Source organism: Gorilla gorilla, chromosome 4 (assembly GCF_029281585.2).
Source record: "Gorilla gorilla gorilla isolate KB3781 chromosome 4, NHGRI_mGorGor1-v2.1_pri, whole genome shotgun sequence".
NCBI classification, from domain to species: Eukaryota; Metazoa; Chordata; class Mammalia; order Primates; family Hominidae; genus Gorilla; species Gorilla gorilla.
This window is the reverse complement of record NC_073228.2, coordinates 104804751-104822190: the sequence shown is the minus strand read 5'-3', so window position 1 is coordinate 104822190 and position 17440 is coordinate 104804751. Positions and strand designations below refer to the sequence as shown.

General features: G+C 34.8%; 1 long non-coding RNA gene across 2 annotated transcripts in view; it reads left to right on the top strand.

Annotated features, from left to right (window-relative positions):
* Positions 1–17440, top strand: part of LOC129533628 (uncharacterized) — a 90349-nt gene that overhangs the window by 28419 nt on the left and 44490 nt on the right. The window contains exons 3-4 of one of the 2 annotated variants that reach the window (XR_010133913.1): positions 784–893; positions 1373–1474. This is a non-coding gene — a long non-coding RNA (uncharacterized lncRNA). Of the gene's footprint in view, positions 1–783; positions 894–1372; positions 1475–17440 lie in introns of those variants that run through there. The other variant, XR_010133912.1, reaches the window with a different exon arrangement.

Sequence of the window (17440 nt, the reverse complement as noted above, 5' to 3'; positions counted from 1 at the left end):
TCTGCTTTGGGCCTGTTTTCTTAACCACTACACCATAGGTGGTATAGTATATTACCCAAACGGGACCCTTCTATGATAAAACAGAGGCATGTTAATATGAACACAGGGAAAACAGTGTAAGCTGAGATTACCCCAAGCAAATCCAAATACCTGTTTATCGCAATTACAGATTTAACTTCTGGCCATATAAAGTAAAATAAATATCAATCGTTACTTAGATGTTTCAGTTCAAAAATAAAACATATGGATGGTAAAGCCTACTCTGTGGGAGGAAACACTAGCCATTTCTCTGAGAAATAGCCTCAGAGAAGGCCAAACATTGGCAACGGTAATGTAAGACTAAGGCCAACCCAATGGATCTCCTATTCTATGCCCAGATAGGAACCATTTAATATTTGGAACCCCCCAAATGATTTTAAACTTAAAGAAATTGTAAGCAACATTACTTCAATTTGAAATGATAGCCTCTGATCCCCAAATTTAACTTTTATGATACAACTTAATATTCACTAGTATTTGTATGAGTTTAGTGAGTTCAGTGCATTATTTTATTATCTTGAAAGTACTTCGTTTCTTGAAAAGATTTAAGATCATTAAGATTTTAAAAATAAAGATATATTACAAGAGTGGTTGTATATTTTGATACAAAAGTATAGAAAAAATAGTAAAATATTTCTCATATGCAATTTAATATTTCCTAAATAATTTTTATTTGTAAATTACATGAAATACATAGGCTGCAAAATTCACTTTCTAGATCTCAGCCTGACACTCTACCCCTAGGTGGAGCTCCGGTTTCTTGCTGAGCCAGGAATCACCTATTGCTATCTGATTTGCGGGGGACACAAAGAAGGAGGAAAAATCACCAGGGTGAAGGAAGGCATGAAGAGAAGGTAGTCTAAACTCTAAAGTATTAGCATTTTCTTATAGTTATATCACTGCTACATTCAGCTGATTATTACAAATGCATCTAATATATTTTTCTCCTGTGTTTTTCTACAAGAACTTTCTCAGAGAGGTTGGTGATAAGAATATCTTATTAGTATTTTTATACTCCGCTACTCTAGTGGAAAATCTATTCTGAAAAACATAACATTCTAAAAGCTAAATATGTTATAGGCAGAAAACGAATAAATAAACAAAATGAACATTGGATCTAATATTGAATATTGGATTGGGCATGTTATTTCTATTAACGTTAAATGGATATGTAAGCATTTTAGTAGCTATGTAATAATACACATATATATGTAATATTGTATTAGATGTTTGTACATGTAGAGGTAAATTAAACATTAAAATTAAAAAATTAGATTTTTTTGACAACATAAAAATAAATTATTGTATAATGACGTTCGTAATCTCTGAATAGACAAAACAATAGCAGCGTTGTAATTACCTGGATGATTTTTGGAAGTGCAGAATGCCGACCTCAGATCTACTGGATCAGAATCTACAACTGAACAATTACCAGGTGCCTCATATACAATTTAAATACTTTTCCTCAACTTTTGTTTGAAATCTTACATATGAACAACAAAATTTACCAAAGTTCAGTCTGTCAAGTTTTTTTAATATATAAAGTTTTTTCCCTTTTGTTCAATATGACTTCTCTGTCTAAAAATTATTTATGCTACTGTTCTAGTTATATTATTTCTAGTATTTTTGTACTGTTTTAGTCCAATTTACTGCTAGCTTTGTGTAATTTTACCACATTTTTCTAATTTATTCTACTAGAATATAAGCTTACTGAAGGCAGGCTTTATCAGTCCTAATAATGTAGTCAACCAGAACAAAATGTTAATAAGATAATTTAGGAGATTGATCTTGAAAAGAATTCTCAAACTGTTGTTACATAAATGCACATCCATTTTATATGATGTCTGCAGCTTCAGCAGTAGGTGAATGTGATCTCCTAAAACTGTTAAGGTTGTTCACACAAAAATTACCATAGCAGAGATTGCAAAGAGTGGTGGGATAATTTCTAGTTAATCAGAGGAAAATACCTCATCTATTTGTTCATTTACATTATTCTTTCCATGAACAACTACTTTTAAATCCACAGTGTCAACCATCTTGCTGGTTACTAAAGATTCAAAGAGACAAGTTTACGTCCCTGCCATCAAAGGTGCTGCTATCTTATAAGGGAGTGCACCACCTTTAAAACAGATGTGATATAAAAATGTATTTGTAGGGAGTGGAGAAATAGGTAATTATGATATTCTAGAGGTAAAGAAGAAAAAAGAAAAAAATACCATTACAAGAGCACTTTAAATGTTCCTATGTATTCTGTCCTGTATTTTGAGCAGTTTGGCATAGTTTGGATAAATTAATGTGTATGTACTTCTAGGAAGCTTGAAGCAAAACATTGTTCATTCTTTTGTTCAATTGGATATTACTAAAAATGTGACAGAAATGTGAACCTTTTTTCGATCACACAAGGAAGCAGAGCCATAGTAGAAGTCTATAACTGTAAGTGAAATTTAATATTTAGCTACATATAATTTATAATTGCTCATTTAGAATTGTCCAAATTTCACATGAAGATTACAAAATAACAAAACCTCACACACGCACACACTGTGTGAAGATAAAAGTTATACAGTTTTGATGTTAGCAATCAAAATTATTGATGCACCAAATATGCAGGAACTTGCAAAAGTCTAGTTTACTTTTTACATATTCAGATTATGCATTGTTTGTAATATTCAGGTAATTTATTATTCAAACTTTTAGATGATGGCCCAGGGCACAGATAAAGGAAGCTAGGGATGATTAATGTTAACTTTGGAATTTTAGCATTCCTACGAAACAAAAAAAAAGTCTTCCTTTGAAGTCCTACTGGAAGGTTTCCAAAATTAATATTATTGAGTTTGGCTGTCAATGCATTTTATAAATGTAGAGTTGGCATCTTTTTAATATTGTAATGGCTTGTATATTCAAAACACAATGAGCATCTTGTTATAGTCTGCACATTCTAAATTATTCTTTTCATTAAAGATAGCTAATATCTTAAAATGAAGACATTGAATATATGAATAATAAAACTACAGAATTATTTCCAACTTAAATTTGTACTAAAGATATTTCCAACTCCTTAAGTGTTTATTTTATAGTTTCTCAATATATTTAAATTATATCACAATGAAGCATTATATATTAGTAAAGTAATGCCATATATCTCAGTGCATGATGACATATCAAGTATAAGCTTGCATATTTCTCATATTTCTAAAGTAAATAAGAAAAAGTAATAACTATTTTAAATTCCTTTACACTGACAAAGATTCTCTTCTTGACCAAACACTAGCCAGACTTCTCTAAGCTTTTTTCCCAACTAGGCTTCAATCTTGTTCTATAAACACTTGGACAAAACACTAACAGTTTCTAATAGCACAAAGCAACATTCCTAGCATGACCTTAAGCTTCTTAAAGTGCTTGCTTGAAAAAAAAAAAGTCAAGACTGCCAAATGAATTTACTGTTTGTTTTAGCCAACACCTGAAGAAAGCTCCTGTCTAGTCTACGTGAGAAGATAGGAGCCTGACTTTCATAAGCACCAGTTAGCAAACCCAGATGGTTTCACATGGACAAATTTTCGTTTCCCGTTTTTTGTAATTTGTCACTTCCTCGCGTCTACTGAGCCCCTGCTCACCCATCATTTTCCCTTTTAAACACCCAGGCACCTCTGCATAAATCAAAGTTCGGTTCAGTTCACACTGGACTCTGTTCCCAATTTTCCTGATTAAAATCTTTCCTTACCACTTTAGCTCATGTCTGGCTCTGTTTATCTCTGATAATACACACCACGATTATATCAGTCAGTGTTCAACCAGAGAACAGTAGGAGATATAGTAGAGATTCGGTACAAGGAATTGGTTTGCACTATCGTGGGGGCTGGTTAAGTAGTCTTTGTAAGGCTATTGTCTTGGCATCTAATGCTGAAGATTGAAATCCGCAGGGGAGACAATCAGGAAACGAAGATCAATTAGTAGGCTGGAACTTACAAGCACTTGCTGGGACTCAAAAGGATGGAATGAAATGCACGTCCACTATTGTTGCATTTGGTGACAGGTTAAGCTGCAGAAACCAGTGTCCTCTGCCAGAGATCCTCACCAAGGAACTAAAGTCACGTTAAAGTCTTGCCCAGTAGTAAGAAATGCTAAAGGAAGATCCAGCCCAAGGTAAAGTAATTCCAAGCCCAGCTGATGCTTTATGTCAACAAAGTGAAACAGCAAACACGAGATGTGTGTGTGTGCATCCATGTGCACATATGCACTGTAAAATGACTACTGCTCTCTTCTGCCCACCAAATCTAGAATCTCTCTTGTGTCCACCCCTGAAATGGAACCACATAAGAAATAGATCCTGTGAAATGTAGTTCAGCCTAGCCAAGCTGACATATTCCAAAGCTGATGCTGTAGTTTTGAAATTTAACAAATTCATTATAGCTATTGCAACATAATATATTTTTTAAATGAGCTTTTTATTGATTAATGTTCAATCTATACTTTATGTAGTTTAGACAAGCCTAGCTATGATTCTATTAATACTCAACATCACCACTGATTTCCATGTTCTGGTACAAGCACAAAAGCAAACAAAACAACAGAAAGAAAGAAATAAAAGAGAAAGGATTGTATTCACCTCTGACAACATCATATTTTTCTAAAATTGAGATTGGGAACAAGTTCCCGGTCTCAATGGCAGAAGCAACTCATTAAAATATGTTTGAAATTCCAAAACAATCATTTATTTTTAAATATTATTCAATATATTTTTAAATTAAATTTCAAATTTTGAGATAAATATGGTCACATGAAGTTGTAAGACATTACACAGACAGAACCTATGAATATTTAACCATTTGCCACAAATGCTAAGTTATTCAAAACTATAGTATAATATCACAACCAGATTACACACATTGATACAATTAAAACACAAAACATTTATGTCACCAAAAGGATTCCTCATAGTGATCTATTATTGCCACAGCTACTTCCCTTTACCCTTACCCCCTCCTTAGTCCTTGGTAACCATTATCTGTTCCCCTTTTGTAGGGAAAAGAGAGATCAGACTGTTACTATGTCTATATAGAAAAGGAAGACTTAAGGAACTTCATTTTGACCTGTATGCTAAACAATTGCTTTGCCCTGAGATGCTGTTAATCTGTAACTTTAACCCCAACCTTGAGCTCACAGAAACATGTGTTGCATGGAATCAAGGTTTAAGGGATCTAGGGCTGTGCAAGATGTGCTTTGCTAACAAAATGTTTACAGGCATATGCTTGATAAAAGTCATCATCATTCTCCATTCTCAAGTACCTTGGGGCACAATGCACTGTGGAAAGCTGCAGGGACCTTTGCCCTGGAAAGCCAGGTATTGTCCAAGGTTTCTCCCCATGTGGTAGTCTGAAATATGGCCTCATGGGATGGGAAAGACCTGACCATCCCCCAAGCCCGACACCCCTGGAGAGTCTCTGCTGAGGAGGATTAGTAACAGAGGAAGGCCTCTTGCAGCTGAGATAAAAGGAAGGCCTCTGTCTCCTGCCTGCCCCTGGGTACGGAATGTCTCGGTATAAAACCTGATTGTACATTTGTTCTTTTTTTTTTTTTAATACTTTAAGTTTTAGGGTACATGTGCACAATGTGCAGGTTAGTTACATATGTATACATGTGCCATGTTCGTGTGCTGCACCCAGTAACTCGTCATTTAACATTAGGTATATCTCCAAATGCTATCCCCCCCTCCCCCCACCCCACAACAGGCCCCGGCGTGTGATGTTCCCCTTCCTGTGTCCATGTGTTCTCATTGTTCAATTCCCACCTATGAGTGAGAACATGCGGTGTTTGGTTCTTAGTCCCTGTGACAGTTTGCTGAGAATGATGGTTTCCAGCTTCATCCATGTCCCTACAAAGGACATGAACTCATCCTTTTTTATGGCTGCATAGTATTCCATGGTGTATATGTGCCACATTTTCTTGATCCAGTCTATCATTGTTGGACATTTGGGTTGGTTCCAAGTCTTTGCTATTGTGAATAGTGCCGCAGTAAACATACATGTGCATGTGTCTTTATAGCAGCATGATTTATAATCCTTTGGGTATATACCCAGTAATGGGATGGCTGGGTCAAATGGTATTTCTAGTTCTAGATCCCTGAGGAATCGCCACACTGACTTCCACAATGGTTGAACTAGTTTACAGTCCCACCAACAGTGTAAAAGTGTTCCTATTTCTCCACATCTTCTCCAGCACCTGTTGTTTCCTGACTTTTGAATGATCGCCATTCTAACTGGTGTGAGATGGTATCTCACTGTGGTTTTGATTTGCATTTCTCTGATGGCCAGTGATGATGAGCATTTTTTCATGTGTGTGTTGGCTGCATAAATATCTTCTTTTGAGAAGTGTCTGTTCATATCCTTTGCCCACTTTTTGATGGGGTTCTTTGTTTTTTTCTTGTAAATTTGTTTGAGTTCATTGTAGATTCTGGATATTAGCCCTTTGTCAGATGAGTAGATTGCAAAAATTTTCTCCACTCTGTAGGCTGCCTGTTCACTCTGATGGTAGTTTCTTTCTCTGTGCAGTAGCTCTTTAGTTTAATTAGATCCCATTTGTCAATTCTGGCTTTTGTTGCCATTGCTTTTGGTTTTAGACATGAAGTCTTTGCCCATGCCTATGTCCTGAATGGTGTTGCCTAGGTTTTCTTCTAGGGTTTTTATGGTTTTAGGTCTAATATTTAAGTCTTTAATCCATCTTGAATTAATTTTTGTATAAGGTGTAAGGAAGTGATCCAGTTTCAGCTTTCTACTTATGGCTAGTCAGTTTTCCCAGCACCATTTATTAAATAGGGAATCCTTTCCCTGTTTTTTGTTTTTGTCAGGTTTGTCAAAGATCAGATGGTTGTAGATATGTGGCATCATTTCTGAGGGCTCTGTTCTGTTCCATCGGTCTATATCTCTGTTTTGGTACCAGTATCATGCTGTTTTGGTTACTGTAGCCTTGTAGTATAGTTTGAAGTCAGGTAGCGTGATGCCTCCAGCTTTGTTCTTTTGGCTTAGGATTGACTTGGTGATGCGGGCTCTTTTTTGGTTCCATATGAACTTTAAAGTAGTTTTTCCAATTCTGTGAAGAAAGTCATTGGTAGCTTGATGGGATTGGCAATGAATCTGTAAATTACCTCGGGCAGCATGGCCATTTTCACGATATTGATTCTTCCTACCCATGAGCATGGAATGTTCTTCCATTTGTTTGTATCCTCAAAAACCACCATGTGGCGGGAGGCGAGACATGTTGGCAGCAATGCTGCTTTGTTACTCTTTACTCCACTGAGATGTTTGGGTGAAGAAAAGCAAAAATCTGGCCTATGTGCACATCTAGGCATAGTACCTTCCCTTGAACTTATTTGTGACACAGATTCCTTTGCTCACATGTTTTCTTGCTTACCTTTTCCCTACTATCACTCTGCTCTCCTGCCGCATTCCCCTTGCTTAGATAGTAAAAGTAGTAATCAATAAATACTGAGGGAAATCAGAGACCGGTGCCAGTGCGGGTCCTCCCTATGCTGAGCACTAGTCCCCTGGGCCCACTGTTCTTTCTCTGTGTCTTATTTCTTTTCTCAGTCTCTTGTCCCACCTGACAAGAAATACCCACAGGTGTGGAGGGGCTGGCTCCCTTCGCCTTTCCTGTAAGTTTGTCATATGAATAATGTTACATTAATGGAATCATACAGTATGTAACTTTTGGGAATTAGTTTTTTCACTAAGAACAATTTTCTGGAGATTCAGGTAGTTGTTGTAGTAGTATTTAGTGGTATAAATGCACAACAGTTTAACAGTTCATGCATTGAAATACATCTGTATTGTTTCCTGTTCTTAGCTACCATAAACAAGGTTGCTATGTGCATTCCTCTATAGGTTTTTGTGTGAAACACATGCCTTTGTTTCTTCTGGATAAATGCTCAAGACAGCAATTGGTGAGTTATATGGTAGTTGAATGTTTAGTTTGTCTTAGAAAATGTCAAACTGTTTTTCAGAATGATTGTAGCATTTTACATTCAAATTCCCACCAACATTTTGTAAATAATCCAGTTCCTCCAAATCCTTGTCCACATTTGGTGTTATCACATAAAAAACAATGAGCGATTGGGAGGCCGAGGCGGGCGGATCACGAGGTCAGGAGATCGAGACCATCCTGGCTAACACGGTGAAACCCCGTCTCTACTAAAAATACAAAAAATTAGCCGGGCGTGGTAATGGGCGCCTGTAGTCCCAGCTACTCGGGAGGCTGAGGCAGGAGAATGGCATGAACCCGGGAGGTGGAGCTTGCAGTGAGCCGAGATCGCGCCACTGCACTCCAGCCTGGGCGACAAAGCAAGACTCCGTCTCAAAAAAAAAAAAAAACAATGAGCGATTCTGATAAGCGTGTAGCAATATCTCATTGAGGCTTAAATCTGATTGCTCCAATGGATAATGAAAGTAAATATATTTTCATTTGCTTATGAAACTATATCCTCTTCAGTGAAATGTAGGTCTATGTCTTTTGCACGTTTTCTAATAGGATTTTTATTTCCTTACTGTTTAGTTCTGAGAGTTTATTTTTTGTATATTCTGGACAACCTTTGTCAAATAAGAAGAGGATGTTAGCTTTAGGATTTTTGTAAATATACTTGATGTAAATGGGGATAGTTCCCTCTATTTCTATTTTTCTGAAAGTTGTTATTATAATGGAATGTTGGATATTGTGACATGCTTTTCCTATATTGATTAATGTGATCTTGTGGTTTTTTTTCTTCTCGAGCTTGATAATATGGTGGATTACTTTGATTAAGTTTCAAACATCATACCAGGCTTGCATCTCTGGGAAAAAACTTCACTCAATCGTAGTACAAAATTCTTTCTTACACTGCTGAATTATTTTTGCTCCACCATTGTGTCGAGGATTTTTATGTTTATATTCATGAGAGATATTGGCCTGGCATTGTCTTATGTTTGTATTGTCCTTGTATAGTTTTGGAATCATGGTAAGACTAGGGTCATAAAATAAATTTAGAAATGTTTCCTCTTTTTCTTTTTCTGAAATAGCCTGTGTTGAATTGCTTCTTTACTTCTTTAAAGAGTTCGTAGAATTCTCAACTCAAATAATTTGAACCTGGAGATTTACTTTATGAGAATTTTAAATTGTGAATTCAATTTTCTTAATAGTTCCAGGGATATAATTATCTATTTGATATTTGATAAACTGTGGTAGTTTGTATTTTTTAAAAGAATTGGTTCATCTTATATATATTGTCAACTTTATGTATGTAGGATTTTCTGTATCACTTCCTTATTCTCCATTCAATGTTTGCATTGTTTGTAGAAATGTCCTGTTTCATTTTTGATATTGGTAATTTATATTTTCCCTTTTTATTCTTTATCAGTCTTACCAGGTGATTTTCAATTTTATTGATCTCTCAAAAAACCATTGATTTTTAAAATTAATTTTGATTTTTGTTTTGTTTTGAAATCATTGATTTTTGGTTTTGATATGGTTTGGATCTGTGTCCCTGCTGAAATTTCATGTAGAACTATAATCCCTAGTGTTGGAGGTGGGGCCTGGTGATAGGTAATTGGATCATGGGGGTGGTTTCTCATGAATGGATGCCCTTTATTTCCTTCAATTGTTTAATTGCTAGGTCTTCTAGTAACATGTTGAATATAAGCAGTAAAAATGGGCATCTTTATCTTATTCCAGATCTCAGAGAAAGGCTTTCATTTTTTCTCCATTCCGTATGATACTGTTTGTGGGTTTATCTTACATGGCTTTTATGGTGTTGAGGTTTTCACCTTCCAAAATCAATTTTTGAGAGGTTTTTATCATAAAGGGATGTTGAATTTAATCAAATGCTTTTTTGGCACCTATTGAGATGATCATATGGCTTTTATCCTTCATTCTGATAGTATAATGTATTATTGTTTTATGTATATTGAGCCATTTTTGCATCCCTGAAATAAAGCCTACTTAATTTTGATGAATGATCCTTTAATGTTATTGATTTGCATACATTGAGCCATCCTTGCAACCCTGGACTAAATCCCACTTGATCATGATAAATGATGTTTTAATTTATTGTTGAATTCAATTTGCTAGGATTTTGTTGAGGATTTTTGCATCTATGTTTATCAGAGATATTTGCCTGTAGTTTTCTTTCTTGGTTGTGTCCTTGTCTGGTTTTGCTATCAAGGTAATACTTGTTTTATAGAATTAATATAGAAGTACTCTCTTCTCCTCGACTATTTGGAATAATTTGAAGAGTAGAATTAGTGTCAGTTCTTTAAATATTTGATAGAAGTCGTCAGTGAAGGAATGTGGTGAGCTAAGATGCTTTTTTTTTGATGAGAGATTTTTTATTACTGCTTCTATCTCATTATTTGTTATTGGGCTATTCAGGTTTTAGATATCTTCATGGTTGAATTTTAGAAGGTTTATGTATCTGGTCATTTCTAGTCACATAAAATGATGAAAACCTTCAGAAAATCTTTATTTTCCTAAAGAAACTAAAGAAAACCTTTAGTTTCCTTTAGATACTATTTTCTTTATCTTGTATGTGTGTTTCATTTTTTTAATCCTTTTTTCTTTCTTCTACTCTGACCATGTATTTTGTATAGCCTGTCTTCGAATTCAGCAATTATTCCTTTTGCTTGATCAATTCTGCAGTTGAGAGACTCCGAAGTCATTTCTTCTAGGTATTTCAATTTATTGGCATATAATTGCCTAGAGAAACTACTAATAATCCTTTGAATTTCTGTAGTACCATTTGTAATGTCTCCTTTTTGATCTATGATTTTATTTGAATCTTGTTCATTTCTGTTTGGTTAATGGTTTATCAATTTTGTTGTTCTTTTTTAAAACAACTTTTCATTTTGTTGATCTTTTGTATTACTTTTTAGTCTGAATTTCATTTATTTCTAGTCTGGTCTTTATTATTTAGTTTCTTCTAATAATGTTGAGCTTTTGCTCTTGCTTTGCTAGTTCTTTAAGATGCATTAGTAGGTATTTTATTTAAAGTTTCTCTACTTTTTTTGATGCAGGCCTTTATTAATGTAAACTTCCCTTTTAGTACTGCCTTTGCAGTGTCCCCTAGGTTTTGGTGTGTTGTTTTCTATTTGCTTCAGATATTATTAAAATTTTTTTAAATTTTGTCGTTGACCCCAGTGGTCATTCAGGAACATATCGTTTAATTTATATGAGTTTGTATAGCTTCCAAAGTTCCTCCTGTTGTTTTAGTTTTATTCCATCTTGGTCAGAAAAGATACTTGATATAATATTTTTATTTTTATTTTTGAGACTTATTTTGTAGGCCTAACACTTAGTCTATCCTTGAAAGTGCTGATAAATTTCTATGTGCTTAGGAGAAGAATGTAATATATTCTGCAGTAAAATAATATGTTGCATACAATGTTACAACTATTCATTAAATCCATGTAATCTATACTACAGAGTTTCATGTTTCTTTGTTGACTTTCTGTCTAGATGATCTGTGCAATGCTGAAAACATGATGTTAAAGTCCCCAGCTATTACTGTATGAGGGTCTATGTCTCTTTAGCTCTAATGATATTTGCTTTATTTATCTGCATGCTCCAGCATTGAGTGCATATATTTGCAATCATTATATCATCTGGCTGAATTGACCCTTTTAATAATGACCTTCTTGCTCGTTTTACAGTTTTTGATTTGACATCTATTTTATCTAAGTAGAGTTACTCCTGTGAATTTCTGGTTTTCGTTTGCATAGAATAACTTTTTCCATCACTTTATTTTCAGTCCGTGTGTTTTTATTGGTGAAGTGAGTTTCTTGTAGGTATTATGTTGTTGAATTCTGTTTTTTAATCCATTCAGCCATTCTGTCTCTTTTGAGTGGATAATTTAGTCCATTTTCATTCAATGTCATTGATAGGTAAGGACTTACTGCTACCATTTTAGTATTTTTTCTGGTTATTTTATTGGTTCTTTCTTTTCTCCTTGTTTCCTATGTTCTTTGAGTAAAAGTAATTTTCTCTGTTGGTATGTTTAATTTCTTGCTTTTTGTTTTGTGTTTGCCATAAGGGTTACAAATAATAACTTAAAACCTATTATTTCAAACTAATGGCAACTTAACTCTGATTACAAAGAAAAGAAAAAAAAACAAGCAAAGATAAAAACCTCTACTCTTTAACCCCATCCCCTTCAACCCTGCCTTTTGACATTGTGTTGTCTGTATTTACATCTTTTTATGCTGTCTTTCTTTTAAAAATATGTTTTAGTTATTATTTTGATAGGTTTGCTTTTTAACTTCCCACTAACAATATGAAAGTCTTAAATACTGCAATTACAGTGTTAGAGTACTTTATATTTGTCTGTGTTCTTACTGTTACTACTGAGTTTTATACTTTCAGGTGATTTCCTGTTGCTCATTAACATCCTTTTCATTCAGATTGAAGAACTCCCTTTATTATTTTTTTGTAAGATAGGTCTTTTCTCAGCTTTTATTTTTATTTTTCTAGGAGCATTTTTATTTCTCCTTTATGTTTGAAGTATAATTTTGCTTGATGTAATATTCTGCATTGGAAATTATTTCCCTACAGCGTTTCAAATACGTCATCCTATTTTCTTCAAACCTGTAGAGTTTCTGCTGAAAAGTCTACTGCCAGACATCATAACTCCTTTATATGTTTTTTGTTTGTTTCTTTGCTCCTGCTGCTTTTAGGGTCATTTCTTTATCATTGACCTTTGAGTGATTATTGTATGCCTTCATGTAGTCTTATTTGTGTTGAATCTGCTTTCTTTTCTTTTACTTTATTGTACCTGGATGTTGTTATCTTTCTCTAAGTTTGCAAAGTTCTTTGTAATTATTTCTTTGAATAAACTTTCTACTCTAATCTCTCTCTCTACATCCCTTTAATGCCAATAACTCCTAGATTTTTTCCTTTAGATAGTGTCTTCTGTATCTTGTGTGTATGCTTCATTTTTTAATCCTTTTTTCTTTCTTCTACTCTGACCATGTATTTTGTATAGCCTGTCTTCGAATTCACTAATTGTTCCTTTTGCTTGATCAATTCTGCAGTTGAGAGACTCTGAAGCATTTTTCAGTTTGTCAAATTATTTTTTAAGCTCCAGAATTTTTTCTTTTTTCTATTATTTCAATCTCCTTGTGAACTTTCTCTGATAGAAATCTGAATTATTTCTCTGTGTTATCTTGAACTTTGTTAAGCTTCTTCAAGACAGCTATTTTGAATTTCCTGTCTGAAAGATCAGATGTCTCTGTCACTCTAAGATTTGTCACTTTGGTGAGGTCATTTTTTTTTCGATATTCATGGTGCTTTGGTATTTGTCTGTGTCTGAACATTGAAGAGTTGGGTGTTGATTCATATTTTTGCAGTCTAGACTTGTTTGTACCTATTTTTTGAAAAGGCTTTTCACAAATTTAAAGGGGATTGAGTGTTGTTACCAAATCCTGTGGTCCCTGCAACTAATTCAGCACTAGGGTCACCCTAAGCCCAGGAATGCTGCATTTCTTGCAGACTCTTCGAAATACAGGCTTGGTGAACTTGAGTAAGATAAGAACTTCCTGAGTTACCAGTAAAAGTCTCTCCCTTTCTTCTTTTATCCCTAATCAGGAGTCTCTATCCACACTGGGCTGCCTGGAGTTAGGGGAATGGTGACATGGGCTTACCCATAGCTACCATAGCTGACACTGTATAGGATCATACCTGAAGCCTTGTAGACCAGCACAGTACTGGGGCTTGACCAAGGCCCATGGCCACTACTGCCTGGCTAACACTGATGTTTATTCAAGGCCCAAGGTTATTTCAGTCAGAAGCTAGTAAATCCTGCAAGAGCCAGGTCTATCTCTTCAAGACAGCAGATTTCCTTCTGGCCCAGTGTGGGTCTAGGAATGCTGTCTAGGAGCAAAGACCTAGAATCAAGGGCTCCAGGAATCTGCCTGGTGTTTCAGGAATCTGCCTGATGCTTTATGCTGCTAAGATGGTACCCAAGTGGCAAGACAAAATTCTCTCTACTCTTCCCTTTCCTTCCTTCAAGTTGAAGGAATCTCTCCTGGAGTTGCAATGCATGGAGTTGGGTGAGGGTTGACATGGGTACTCCCTTTTCTTGCCACAACTGGTATCGCACTGGGTCATGCACATCCCAAGTCCACTGGCTCCAAGATCAGTGCAGCACGAGTATTTGTCCAAAAACTCCAGTTATTGTGGCCTATCACTCAAATTTGTTCTGGACCAGCGGGCACCTTAATCAGCTGGTGGTAAAGCTGGCCAGGAATCAATTTCCTCCCACTGGAGTGGAGAATCCTCTTCTGGCAAGATCTGGTCTAAATGTTCCTTCCACGAACACCAGTAGAAATCTGTCGTGTGTTGTGCTTTGCTGTTACAGGGAAACACTGAGTTCCAATGCAAAGACCCACACTCACTTCACTCTCCCTTCCTGAGCATACTGATTCTCTTTCCATGCTGCTCTGCCTCGGGTTGGTGGAGGGGTGGTGTAGAAAATGTGTCTTTCCTATCATCTTTAATGCGAATTCCCTTGATATTATATTTAAACCAGGTATGTGGTTTCTCACCTGATTTATTTATTCTTATGAAGGCGTCTTCTTGGAGGGATAGCTGTTTAATTTGGCATTCCTTAGTGAAGAGAATGAAGTATGAGCTGGAAGGTTCTATTTGGCCATCTTGTTCCACTTCCCAAATAAGTTATCTATTCAGTCACCTATGTAATCAAATGTTTGTATTAAATACCCTCTGATTAAAATACCTAGAGGGGTTTGTGTTTTCTTTTCTTTTCTTTTTTTTTTTTTTTAAGAGATGGGGTCTGCTTTATTGCCCAGGTGCAGTGGCATAATCATGGCTTATTTCTGTATCAATCCCCTGGGCTCAAGGAATGTATCAGTCAGTTTTTGTAATTGAAAGCTGACTGATACATCCCTTTAGGATATTTCCATACTATTAATTACATCTTTAGGACAAATAATAATTAAGATAATTTTTTCATTTAATGTTTTATTTTTTGTCCTTCCCAAAGTAATATGATGCTATTGATCCAGGAAATGCAATGAATTTTTGGCATGTCTATTTGTTTTCTATTAAAACTCTATATATTTTTTTCTATTCAAGACATTTGAGAATGAAAAAAAGCAACTTTTTTTCTCCTCGACAGCCCATGAATTTTGCAAAACCTTTAAAATGATAGCCATCTAATAATCAATCTTGTTGTGAGCACACATTTACCTGAAGTTTATTGTTGCTTCAGTATTTTTTAATTAACAGACTTTGAGTAGTTGGGGCTTTACGAAAAACAAAATTAATGGCAAGTATAAGAGTTTTCATATACCCCGATTTTATATTAATGTGGTACATTTGTTTTAACTGAGGAGCCAATATTGACCTATCATTATTAACTGAAGTCTGTATTTTACATTAGGGTTCACTCTTTGTGTTATACAAACTTGTGCTGTTCAAACTATGTTTCACAAAAATATAATGACATATATACGCCTTTACAATATCATAAAGAATAAAAGATTCACTGCTCTAAAAACTCTGTGTCTGTTGTCCTTTACCTGTTCATCCTTTTCTCCCTTTGCCCTAACATCTGACAAGTAATGTTTTTTTTTTCTGTCTTCATTATTTTTCTTTTCCTGGCATATCAGATAGTTGGAAACATAGAGTTGGCAGCCTTTTCAGATTGATTTCTTTGATTTAGCAATATGCATTTATATTTCCCTAGTGTCTATTTATGGCTTAATTACTCATTATTCACTTAAACGAATCAGTTACTTTCTTTTTTCTATCAACCTCAAAAAAGATAAATGAAATCAGTTTAACTAAAAACTGAATTGATGTCATGGTCTCAGGTTTATAAAATAATTTCTATCCTGTGATATACACACATACATATTTGTGTTTACATTTAGATTTTGAATCATTTGTTTTTCTTATCTTTTCTCCATTGTATAGGTTTTTGTATATATGCTTACATTATTTACCCAAAATAAAAATCACTGTTGAAACAAAAGAGCAATCAGGCAATATATATGTTATTTCTTGAAAACTTTACAAGGGCATGAGCTAAAATATCTGTACCTATAAGCTTACGGCATTTTGATAAAAATGCGAGCTCATTTTTACATTTCTAATTGTGACTATGTATATCTGAAATGAGTTTACATATGAAACTACTGGAAAATAACTCAGACTAAGCTATGACCCAAATGATAGCCCTATTCAGAGAATGGAAACACAGTGAATAAATGCAGATGTTAGCTCAAATTAACATGAATTTGTGTCCAATAATGCAACACAGTGTTATAAAATGTTGGATTGAGTTTTAAATGAATATAATAATACTAAAATTCAGAGGATACGCAACTCCTGAGCTCTGTAATATTTCTAATTTTAACATTTTCATCAAAAGAACAAGATTTTCTATAAAATAATAAAGAAAAAATTATACATACTACAAAGTTTAACAAAACTAGCTATAAATGTCTTGAAATGTATTGCTTATCTTTGGTACAAGTTGTCTCTTTACTATGATAAACAAGACACTAGTTTTTCATAATCTGAGATATATTGTACCTATACATTTTTCTCATAATGCATTTATTTACATAAAGATTTTCTTATCCGCCTTCTCTGTTTATATTCTCTCTCTCTCATTTCTATCACTGCCTCTCTCTTTTCTTGACCAAAATTAATCATAACAGAAATACAATATACAAAATAAAATTTCACTTAACTTTGTTTGCCTGTAAAATAACAAAACAAAAACCACAAAAATAAATTTCTGGAAGTGTCAGTTAAAATATACATTGAGATTTTATGTTTATTAAGCCCTATGTGTTAATAAAATTTGATCAGCTCAGAGTATGTTGTTCTTTTTGATCATTGGTAATATTTGTCTTCTTCATCTTTATTTTTCCTTAGTTATTTCTCATCTTCCTAGACACCCCCAGATGAAAACCTGGTCACCATAAGCCATGGGTGTACAGACCACTCTAGACATGTTATGTGGGTCACAACTTTGGAGGCAGCAGTTCAGGGGAGCTATTCCCACCACCTCATAAAATAAATTTTGAGGAATCAATCTTCCTACTCTAAAGCAGTTTCTGTTTAACTTTTCACATTAATCTCTTTGGAAAAATAGCATACATTTTTTTCTCCCTCGCTTTCTTTGAGGAATAGAATGAAAGGGATGAAGAAAGGCACTAAAAATACAATCACAGTGGTTGGGTGCAGTGGTTCATGCCTGTAATCGCAGCACTTTGGGAGGCCCAGACATGTGGATCAATTGAGCCCAGGATTTCGACATCAGCCTGGCCAACATGGCAAAAACCTGTACCTACTAAAAATAACAAAAAATTAGCTGGGCATAATGGCGGGTGCCTGTAATCCCAGCTACTCTGGA